The sequence below is a fragment of the Mastacembelus armatus genome, chromosome 3 (assembly GCF_900324485.2).
Source record: "Mastacembelus armatus chromosome 3, fMasArm1.2, whole genome shotgun sequence".
Lineage (NCBI taxonomy): Eukaryota > Metazoa > Chordata > Actinopteri > Synbranchiformes > Mastacembelidae > Mastacembelus > Mastacembelus armatus.
Window position 1 is genome coordinate 2,230,928 of NC_046635.1, and position 12,859 is coordinate 2,243,786.

Consider the following 12,859-nt stretch of genomic DNA (forward strand, 5'->3'; position numbering starts at 1 on the left):
TGTGATTGATCTATTTTCTTCTTCCTTTTAAGTTTTAAGCGCAAATCGCCAAGAATCAGAGCTTTACTGCCACCTACTGTTTATATTTTATTCTGTCTCTATTTCATCATAGTGTTGGTTTTGAAATAGTTATTTTGCCTTAAAATGTCATCTCTTTATATATTCTATGGATTTATGTTTGTTCTAACGCTGATTCTGTCTATATTTATATTTATTGATTATTGACACTGAGCACTACCATCAAACTAATCACCTCTTCTATACCTGGTCTGTCTGCCACTGGGCTTGTATTATGTACATGCACAACAATAGTATTAGTATTATTATCATCATCATTATTATTATTAATATTGTTATTATTATTAATATCATATGTCAAGCCTGCAACCAGAACCTACTGGGGAAAATTACTCTTTTGGGAATATTTGTATAACAATATGCTTAGACTTTGTTACTGTTTTAGTTTTTATGAAATGCTGCCTGTATATATAGTGTTTGAATCAATGTTCTCTTTCAGGGCAGTATGGTGGTTTAGTGGTTAGCACTGTTGCCTCACAGCAAGAAGGTTCCTGGTCTGAAACCCATCAGGGGCCTTTCTGTGTGGAGTCTGCATGTTCTCCCTGTGCTTGTGTGGGTTTTCTCCAGGTACTCTGGTTTCCTCCCACAGTCCAAAAACATGTATGTCAGGTTGATTGGTGACTCTAAATTGCCCATAGGAGTGAGTGTGAGTGTGTGAGGTTGTTTGTCTCTATGTGGCCCTGTGATGGACTGGGGACCTGTCCAGGGTGGACCCCTGCCTTTCACCCAAAGAGAGCTGGGATAGGCTCCAGCAGGTCCCTGTGACCCTGGTTAGGACTAAGTGGGTCTAGATGATGCATAATGTCTTCATTCAAACTTCACTCCATCTATCACTATGTGAAGTGCCGTCCCTCGTTATAACCATGTGCAGGCCTGTACACAGCATTCTCCTATTCCTACTGGATTTTCAATGTGGCCACTCTGGTGTTTAGATTATTGCATCAGTTTTACTTGAAGCTTTTCATTGAGAAAGTTCTGCAGCTCTTATCTTTTGTTGGTTTTCTGACATTGTTCTGTCTTAACTTACATGCAAACACAGTCAAGTGTCCTTGTGGGTGGTTAGCTAGGTACCATTTATTTCATCATGGTCCCTGCTGCACAGGCATTTTCCACAATAAAGTCTTTTTGGCCACAATCTCAGCCTGCCTTTTTGGTTTTCATGAGGAAGTTTATAAAGGGAGCCCACCGGCTGCAGCCCGTGTGAGCAGTTAGTCCCTTCTTGGGATGTGCCTATGGTTTTAGAGGCCCCTCTCATGTTTGCCTTTTAAGACACTAGTTAAAGGGACTGTCCCTCTTTCTGGCTTTGACATCAGCCAAATGAATATATGAATTATACACTTTGTCTGTGCACGCATGCTGGTTACAGTTTTCTCCTGACTCTGGGAAAGTCCTATTGTATCCTAACTTAGCTTTTGTCCCTAAGGTTAGTGAGCCCTGTTTTAGCTGCAACACTATAGAGCTGCTTGCTTTTCACTTTCCACCATTTCACAGCAAAAGCCAGAGGCAGATTGATGCACTTTGTCCTGTCCGGGCAACACACACCTATTCTTCAAACTAAGACTTTGAGGAGAAGTACCCAGCTCTTTGTATCGTGTGCCCCTTCACACAGAGGGAAGAAGTTTCAGCAATGTCTGTCCCACTGGAGAGTGGAGGGAATCATTGGCTTTCTGAGTGTCATGGTTTAAAGACTCCAGCAGACCTGCAGGCTTATTCTGCCAGGGGGGTGGCCACTTCATGGGCCTTGTTCATGGTGAGTTTAAGTCATACCTGTGCTGCTGCTAGTTGGACATCCCCAAACACATTTTATTGGGTTTTACCATCATTGAGTCCTTAGTGTCTAATCTACATCGAATTAGTTGTGTGCTATTGGCGTCAGCTTTGGTGGGTCACAGTGATATGGGCTTAGGAGCATGCAGTTTAGGAGTGGGTCATATCATCCCTAGGTTTGAAAGAGAACATCTCGTTACAAAGGAACACCAGGTTCTCTGAACACTGAGTGAGGTATCTCACAGCACTACCCTGCTTGCATGTGCAGGTCATGTGGAAGAAATACGCCATTTATGGGCCCACAGATGGTTATAAAGGGAGACGGGTGGGTCCATAGGACTCAGCTGATTGGTCTGTCCCCTGACATACATGGTTGTAATTGAGCTTCTGTGATTGGTCATGCCAAAAGGTGTTTCACTCACTTTTCAAAGAACCAGGGTCACCTTAGTGATCTTTTCTTTAATTTTGTCTCATTTTCCTTATACTATATTCAGTATTTGAAATAAAGAAATAAAAATAATTAACCATGGACACCTATAATCACCATAGAAATTTGTAAGAATTGTTTTAGGGTCCCAAATTGGAGCCTAATACTAAGTGTCTTTGAAAGAGCCACATGGTGGATTATTCTCAAATTAGAAACTTAATGGTTGTTATAATGTGTTTGTTTTGTTAGCTCTCCCTAACTACATGTATTATAGATGCACAGCCTTTAAAATAGCTGCTATTCACGTCATAGAAGTCCCAAGATAATTGAATCCAACTTAGTATATAGACACACACACACACACATATGGAGTACACAGTTTAGCCAAGTGGAGCAGACAGCAGTGGTCCATAATGTGAGAGTGAGTGTTACATAAGAGCATTGCATCTAAAAATAGAAATGCAGCAATGGTAAACAGGACTGTAAACTGTTGGCTCTAAGCTTTCAAAGGAACCTGAATGAAATTTAGATTAAAGCACCATCTCGTACATAAATGGACCAGCTGCTGATCATGGCCACAAAGTCTGCAGGCAAGTACGGCATGCCTGGTGTCCATTTTTAGAGTGAGTGTGAACGAGGCGACTTAATATTGTTGCACTGATAAATTATAAAGAACAAACACACAAAGAGTCGGTTGATGTATCTGCATTAAAAGTACATCGATGTCTTTAATTCACACATTATTGTCCACTACAGGCAGTAATTCACCACATATCCTTATAATGATGCCATTTTATCATTATTGACAATGGGGTTTGCTGACAGAGGTTTACACCAATATACGCCGACCAAGATGTGTCTTATCAGGCAATAAAACAAAGGTTACAAACACAATACTTATTTAACTATGTCCTCTGTGGCTTTTACCACATGACACCACATACTTTTATTCTGCATCTTATTTAATGTCAAATTTCATTTTCCACACATTCAACTTCAGCTTTTATTGTTGTTTTTTTTTCCACATATATGATGTCATACACATACACACCGTGTGTGTCCAAAACAGAGAGAGGTGCAACTAACAATTGCAGGCTAAAACAAAAGGTGAACATGAACACAATCATAAGAACACATTGCAAAAGCTTTCACTGCTTTTATTATAAGTCAGAGCTGCTGACTATATAACATCCTCAATAGTGAAGCATAGAGAACCTTCTGGGGAAAGAAACCACACGGGTTAAATTGAATAGTCATTTATAATCATAGCAAATAACACATTGCTGGGGAAATGATTCAGAGATTTCTGTTTTTTAATCCTTATTTTCAATTTCTGATTTTTATGTAGTCCTTAGACATCATCACACATTTGAACAAAAAAGATGTTACAAAATAAAAATTGTAAAATTGAAATAAAAATGTCACACAAATAAAAGAGAGGAAATAAAACATATACACACACTTATGATAAAATAATAAGGATGCACATTACCTGTAAACGTAACTGTTCTGTGTCTTGTGTCTGTCATTTGTTGTGAAATTAAGAAAAAACACTGCAAATCATTTAGTGATGGGAAATGGGGAGTTGAGCTTACTATCAAACTGTTCAAGGGGGTTTCACATTTTAATAAGTTTGCATTTGCAGCCTTAACAGATAATGTTCATCTTGTTTTTCAAGTTACATGAGAGGAGATGTGTTGTGTGTCCCGTTACTCAGCGTACACCTAGAATCTGTAATCATCAGGTGTCTATGTAACGTCTGATGATTTTATTGCAAACGTCTCTGCTTAACAAAACTGCAGGAGCACAGCACGAGGATATTTGGGCATCAGTGTCTGTAAGACCTCAACAAATCTGAACAGTCACACATGCTGGCTGCTGTGAATCACCTAATGGAGGACATGCATGCAAATATAGATTTTCATTTCAGTTATTTTTTACAATTACTCTTGGATAAAAACTGTAAAAAAAAAAAAAAAAAAAAAGACTTTCTTTCTCTCCTGCGTCTTCTTTCACATACAGACACACACACACACACACACACACACACACACACACACATTCAATGATACTGTTGTCACGGCATTAAAAAAAATGCAAGACAAAGTCAAGAAAATCTAGAAGATGGCTCCTCCTGATATAGAAACATTATTTCTGTGGGACTTTTACGCAGAGCTCAGCAAAGCGGCATCACAAAGGCTCACAGCACATCACAACCTGTAGGTTCTTTCTCACGCACAAATGAAAAATTCAAAACCTGATTTAAAAACCGCAAATCCCTTTCTGGTTTACTAAACAAGGACAAATGTGTGTGTGTAATGAGTGACCCGATAGAACAAAAGAGACACTACACTCAAAACTTATTTATTCCCTGGATTTAAAAACGTGTGAACTGTATTTTTCAGTAAGTACATTAAATATTCTTTAGACAGGAATTATGTGCCTCTTTTAGATTAGTGGCCCCTCACTGGACATCTCACGTACTGTTTTTACTTTTTCTATGTTTTGTCACAATTTTGAAATCTTAGCAGAAACAGAATGTCTTCTGACCAGTGGGCTTATTCTGACTTTTAATTGTTAATGTCCCATCACTTAAGCCAGTAAACTGATTAAAGAGAAGCAGACTTAGACATATTTTCACTCTTCCAAACCAGGGGCCCTCTGCTCTATAAGCTGCTGCACTGCTCCACAAAGGTTAGGGGCCCTTAAATCACATCTTCTGCATGAGCTGACTCCTATGGCATTAAAAGATTTCATATGATTTTAAGATTTAATGTAGGTGTCTGTCATTCATGTCACCAACAGATTAATGAAAATTAAATCATTTGTTTTGAAGATTTCAAAATTAAGAAACTATCGTTTATCACCTCAGGTTTCTTAAGGATGCTCTGGACTAATGATCTATGTCAACACTGTGCGGTGATCTGAAGACGCTACATCTGTGTGGAGATTTGATCAAACAGCTGATTTTCACAGGCACAGTGAAATATTACGTCTGATTGATCAACACAATGTCATGTTGTGACGCTTTCTCCTCGTTTCAATGCTGAGTTTGAGAGATTGATTAAACAGATGGTAAGTGTTGTGATTTGGGCTCATCCTCAGTTTGTATTTGTTTTTATTGCAGATGCCTGCTATAACCTGATCTTTTATAAAAGAGGAAAAGGTTGAGCAGACAAAATAAATTTCAATTCTTATAGTATGGGGTGATCGGTAATGATATGAACATTAAAAATACGACACAAGAACACCAGGTGTGACATAAATTGACTCCACACAGGCATGTTAACAACTCTTTTGTTATTAAATAATGAAAAACTATTATTTACTTCCCTTTTAGAGTTTTTTTTTTCTCCCATTCACTCTGCTGACTCCAGCTGCTGACTGCACCGTGTAGCATGGCCACTGCTGCCATCTCTGAGCACAGTGTGTGTGGTGTAGAAAACCTGCGAGTTCAAAAAGTATAAAAAAGTTGAAATAGCATGAGAAACTTGTAAACTTATATTCCTGAAACAGAGAAGTGTTGCTGCTTAGCTCCTGCCTCGGATTGAAAACTGATAGGTAACATATGGAACATGTTGGCAACATGTAAAAATTAAACCAAATACAAGAGACAACACTGAAAACATGAAAAAAAAATCTATGCATTGTTGGCTGTCAACATGTAAAACAGGAATTCTTAGAAATAGTATTTTGAGTCTTGATTCACTTCACAAATGCTTAACCAAGAAATAAAGAAAAGGCGTATCTGAAAATACAAGCTATTGAAACTGAAGGAAAACCAGAAATTAAATGCACTTTAGGTTTTTACCAGTGGTTGAGAATGATTTCTAGCATGTATAGAAAACTCACCAGCTGTAAGGCAGTGCATTAAAGTAAGTGTAAACTGCACTGTTGAAGAACTGCCTTGAACAAATGCTCTAATGCCAAAATCAAATCCCCACTGCTGATTCATCTTGTTCTGTGATATCCAAATGTTCAGTCTGCAGAACTATAACAATTAAAACATGTTACTAAATCAAAGCTTCTATTAAAGAGCGTGTCTGCATCTGCATCTGCATCTGCTCCCTTAAACAACAAAACTGCTGCACTTAAATATCCTGTAGATCAGCTACACTGACACGTCCACAGAAGATGTTATCATGGTGACTTAGTGATGCAGAATAATGAAACAATAACAACTATTTTTGTAGTTTATGATGTGTGTGTGTGTGTGTGTGTGTGTGTGTGTTTTATATATATATATATATATATATATAAAACACTAAACAACCCTGGGGCTTATATTTGTATTGTCTTTTTTGACCTGTGGCTTCACTCATTTCATGATGTACCACAGCTGGAGAGACAAGTCATTAATATTTAAGTAATTTTTAATCTGTACTATCATGTTATTATAACTGAGCACTCTGTGTGTGTGTGTGTGTGTGTGTGTGTGCGCTGAAGGCATAGGTCAGGCATAGGCATAGGTGAGTCCAGATCTCGGTGTTACAACACACCACTGAGCCTGATTCTCCCAACAACCTGAACGACGTTCACATCCTCCACAAATGCTTTTTGGGGTAAGGGCTTCCCAGATTCATGTATGCACAGCAAGCCCAGACCGCAAAAAGATTCGTGACGGACAACTACAGCTCCCAAGACCCACATCCACTCCAGTCCAAGACTCCTCGGGTGTCTTCATTTTCCAAGTGTTTTCAAATAAATACACACTGACGGTTTTGACGCACAAACGGCCTGTTGTTTGGTTCACTGGCATCGCTTTGCAGCAACACGCAGGCTTGTTATTAAAAAGAGCGGCGATGAGGAGAGGCGGCATCTCATTGCCATTATAGACTTTAACGCGCAGCAGAGGGATGGACGCGGTTTCATTGGACAGAACGACCCGTGATCGACCAATAGCAACGCGAAGAAGAAGAGCACCTAAGCAGGAGGCCAAGGCACCTGACGGTTTCACTACTGCCCTCAGCCTTCACTGTGGACACTGTGGTGTGACTGTGGGCTACCACAGTGGACAGCTTATGCCAATACACGAGCCAACATCACGGTCTGATGTGTGGTTTCCTGTGTGGGTCCTTTTCTTTTACACTCAAACCAACTGAGAAAGGTTCGCGCCTCTAGTTTCATTAATAGGAAAGTTTTCTCTGTTTAAAATAGAAAATACATTTCCAAAGGGTTAATTTGGCTCCAGACCTCCAGCTGCCGGAGCAGGGGCCCCACCCTCGCTCCGTTTTCATTGGGCCGTCCAGCTTTTTCGTTCGTGGACGCGTCTCAGCCTGTCACGATTCCCCCCATCTGTCTCGAGCGCAACGGAGCCAGACGCCACTGACGCAGCACGCGCCTTACTCACTTTTAGCAGTCACGACTCGAGACCCGTCGTGCAAAAAAAAAAAAAAAAAAAAAAAAAAAAGGTGGTGTGTATGTGTGCGTGTGTGTGTGTGTGTGTGTGTGTGTGTGTGTGTGTGTGATCTGCAAACAACGATGAAATTGTAAAGCTAACGCTGCACCGGAGGCGGAGAGCTGGTAGAGCTGCTCGCCCATCAACACACACACAATCCCAAAGGTTTTTCTTTTTTATTCATGTGAGTTATCGGAGAAGCCCACGGTCACAGCGAGGAGCTCCGTGTACACCAGCAAACCCCGTCCTCAAACATTCAGCACCGCAACAAGAGGACAGCTCCCTGCGCCCTGCAAAACCAGCCCCACGTCCGGAAGAATCCGCCTCATGTCTCTCTTTCATGGCTCTGATGTCATGGATTAACGAGCAGTAAGAGCAACCAGGGTGATATCAGCTCCATCCACCGACAGAAGACACGTCCACCCTGCTCGAGCATAACTGAGGGTGATTCCCCTGTAGCTGCAAAGACACGCTGATGCAAAGAAACGGCACAAATCCGCACAAAACGCGCTCGATCGTTTCAGCCGCACATGCACATTTTGTTGCATTAAATCAAGATCACACATTTACAGCGAAGCCTTGAGGTGAAAGACAAGAAACAGGTGCAGCCAAAGAAAAAGGTTTACACAACTCACCCACTGGAGCAGCGGAGCCTCCTTCAAAAGACACCAGGACACAAAAACCGTCTCCACATATAAAAGCTGCTCTTGCTTTCCTCTTGTTGGACCCGTGCACACACTGTACTCCTGCACGGTGCGCCTTTTTATAGGAGTGATGCCCCCTATCTATTTCTGGATCACGATCCAACCCCGTTTCTATTTTTAGCTCTCGCGTGATGAAAAAAGAAAAGCTCGCAGAGGTTCCTTGGAGGAATTTCGAGCGTGCAACGTTTGAGAACTGGCGCGAGCTCCCGCTTCTCGCCCTCCCCTGCACCGTAAAACGCGCGTGCAAGGTAGCATCTCCCCGGTAATAATGAAGGAAAAAAAAAAAAAAAAGCACGCGCGGATTTAAAAATGGTGAAAGGTAAAAAGAAAAGCGGCTGTTTGTCAGTTCAGGATGAGCCCGACACATCCGCTCAGATATGACATGTGGTTCTGTAGAATTCCGCAGCTCATTTAGCGGCTGCTTGATATTTTCATGTGCTGTTTTATATTTAACACCAAAAATAAAACACACTCCCTCCTTTTGGGGGCTGCGTCACTGACGTCAGGTGGAGAATCTCCCACTTTGAAGGTGGAGAGCAGGAGCCTCCTTTTGCCTACACTGTGGCTAAAAACACCAACCGGGGGTCCGTGGAACATCTAGTGGAAATGAGAAAGAACAATAGGATAAAAGAACACTGAGCCTCCTCTCGGGTGAAATGAGGAGATAAACAGTGAAATGAGGACTCCTCATTTCAGCGGCGAGGGGGTAAAGTGTGAGACCCAGTGTTCAGGAGACGTCGGTGGTTTTCCGCTTTTATCTCAGATCCCAAAGTTCGTGTGGAGGTGGTTAGAATGACCCCAGGCTGGGTCCACCCTGCAGTGGCCCTGGGTGTGATGATGCTCATCTACACAAGGGTGGAAGAATCATCTCAGGCTGCCGCGGTGTCGGTCCTGCAGGCCCCCCCCCCCCCCTGCACAGGGCAGAAATGCTGAAACGCGTAGTAACGGAGCGGCGCTCGGCCGAGAGATGATGCTATTTTTAACTCTCATACTCGACAAGGCTGGCGCTGCGGGTTGCTCTGCTCAAGGTAGCCCACTACTGTACGACAGGCACAACATAAACACAGGACTGGGCTGGGCTGCATGTGCGTCCCATAGAACACAAGTCTAAGAACATTAGGCCAAACCTTTTTCTTTGGCTCATTCATCACATCTGCAACCTGTAGGGTGTTCATTGACTTCTGTTTGTGTTTTGTCTTGTAATACCAGTGAATGCATGCCAACATGAATGGAATCATATTATATATAATATTTATGGCTGTAAATATGATTTGCCTTTAAAATAGATCATCAGCTACATAGTGTGAATATAAAATGGTGGGGGGATATTTCCTGGTGGGGAGAAAAAAGGTCAGACTGCACATGCTCAGGAAATGTTTGGTTTATTATCTCTGAAGGAAGAGCAAGGAAGAGCTAATGAAGATTAACAAGCAGGACCTGCTGCACTGTGGGGCTCCCATGGACTAACTACAGCCCAGTGTGGTTATAAAGGGATGGCAGGCACATTACAGTGTGAGTATGAGGTCTTCAGTATCTGTTGGCTGTAGGGTACCTTCCAGGTCCAGCACATGATTGATAAACAGTGTTTTTCAAAGTTCACGTGGTTAATCAAAGCAGTGTGGGAGTGTCCAAAGGGAGACTCTAACCAAAGGATTTCAGTGCAGCGAGAGGAATAAACAGACAACGCACAAATGCTAGACTTGATCTGTGGACTCAAAACATGACTCTGTTCCAGAGTTGACATGACAATGTCCACAATTTCTAAAGAACGGTTTGCAAATCCCAAGAAGGAAGGAAGAGTGTAAGAACAGAACTGTTTTTGTTTTATTAAAAAGCTAAATAACTGATGGGAGTGGTCTGCTCCATGTTAACAACGTTCCCCCTCCTCAGGCCTTGTGCTTATGGACCAGCGTCATCCACGTCTTCGGCAGAACGCCAGAGACGTGAACATAAAAGTGGATTGAAGCTGTTGTGGATTCCTTCCTGAGACAACATCTGTTGATTTTCCCTTTTGTCACCAGTGTGTATGAATGGGTGCTTCAGTGCCTCAGCAGCTTGTTAATGAGAGTGTGATGGCGTTACTTTGGAGCTGTCCGTGGTACTAAAGACACCGTGCTGCAATTAGCACATCCAGGAGTGAGGAGTTCCCATCATAGCTTGTCATTATGAAGACAACTGTTAAAGCTGCAGAAAATGTCTGGAGTACACGAGAGCTGCAGTGATTAGTCAATCTAAAGAAAAGTAATTGGCATCGGTTTTGATTAATGATCAACTGCTTTAGTCATTTTTTAAGCAGCTTTAAAAATATTAGGATTCTTACCCTTAATGGGTACGAGACGTGTTATGAATATATTTAGTTAACTGCTGAAACTTTAGTGCTGTTTTTGAAGAATATGAAAATATGTGCTGAAGCAAATAAAGGCCAATATTGGAGTAAATTGGTTTTTGCTGCTACATCTACTTCATTTCAGATCACAACTGCTCAGAGACTTACCATTTATTCCCTACTTGAAAGGTGTTGCTATTTGACTAGGCTGTGTGTATAAGCAGACTGAATGAATGTCCATCCGTCCATCCATCATCTATACCCCCTTATTCCTAACCAGGGTCCCAGGGACCTGCTGGAGCCTATCCCAGCTCTCTTTGGGTGAAAGGCAGGGGTCCACCCTGGACAGGTCACCAGTCCATCACAGCTGAATGAATGAATGTCTACCTGTAAAATAAGAGATTAATGTAACAAAATATTGGTTGTGCCTATTTGAAATATTGGAAACAAAACAGCTGTACATGCATATTTACCAATAAGCAAAATATGTTTCACTGACCTTTGTGTTTTTATTATATTTTAACAATCTTAGAATTTGTATTTATATTGTTTTCACTTATGTGCGTATACATTTTTATTTATTGAAGCAATAAAATGTGTCAAATGTGATGTTTTTCTGGTGTATAGAAAATTCCCCGTATCTTGTCTCAAATTAGGCTGTTTTGTCACTAACATCCAATGAAAACACAACAATACACGCAAAGGTTTGTAAGCCTGTTATGAATCCTCATTCAGATAAACCTGACATTCTTTCCTTGTGTGCTGGAGTCTTGATTCATTCTTACGTCACTGTGTTTTTAAAATAACCATCTCCTTTCATGTCCATGTAGGAAATTTACTATTATGTAATATCTTGCAGGAACATCCATTCAGTGCTACTATATTCAGCAGTGGTGAGCCAAATATATCTACATACCGTGAGGAGTGATAGCAAATTTCAACATCGAGATGTACATCGGAAGTTTTTCAAGTGTTGTGCAATGCAAGCTAAACTTCACAGCATTTATTTGCCAGTGACGATGAATAGCACTAGAAAATAGATTTGCAAAAAATGACTTGAATACATCACAGCAATTGCAAAAACAACTACAACTTATAATTAAAGACTGATCATCGATTTTAGCAGCTCAGGTCCTTGTCAAGCATTAGCCTGTTATTAACATGCAACTCATAAATATAAGCCTCCCACAGTGCCACACTTTATTATGCAGCTTTATTGATATTCGCTGTACGAGGTTCATGTAGTTTAACTATAATAGTGAGATACATAGATATTAAGTTCAACTTGAATGTTGATAAGACTAGTTTGTCAAGATGAGACGGCTCATTCAATCAATATTTAACATAAATGCACATATGACTAAATACTATAGGCATTAAAGTGCCTCATTTGAAAAGGTGCATGTTTCTCTAATGCAATAACAAAATTAGCTGCCTCAGCTGCAACAGACTTAGAAAAGGTCTGACAGTGAGGATACTATCACTCAGAAAAGACTCAATGGGCACAGAGCACCACACACCCATTCAATGCAGTGTCTCTGTGGTGTGCCAACTCACATGCCTATTACATAACAGGGCTCCTACTCCCAGGCCTAACGCCCCTGACAAATCCATACACGCTTTGCTGCACATGAGCTATTTATACACTGCGCCCAAGACGGGGCTGCTCACAAATACCACTCCATTCAATTATTCATTGAGAAATATTCCAAAACAGAGCTGGGAGTGGGTTCAGCTGCACAGGAATAGAACAAGGCGTTCACAATAAATAATGTGAATTGTCAACGCAGCGGCCCTCAGTAGTAGCAAATGTGGGGGCGAAGGGGCAGGAGCTGCAAATTTGCCCTCTCAAGTGTTTTTGCTCATACTCTTACCAAGGTGTGCATGCACAGCTTGTCTGCAACCGTCTTGTGCCTTTACAGGATTCTAATTATAGCAGGCTGCACTGACATCGTGCATTTTTTGGTCCTGAAATTGAAAAGAAGGGCAACAAAAGCTGCAGAAGGAAAGTGCTGTTTCACATGTTTGTTACACTTCTTTGTGTAAATGGACATGGCTTTGAACTACTCAGCTTTCATTCATGTTTCCTGTGTATATTACTCCACACATATGAAACATTTTTGTGCAATATAAAACTAATGGGTTATCATCACTTCCAG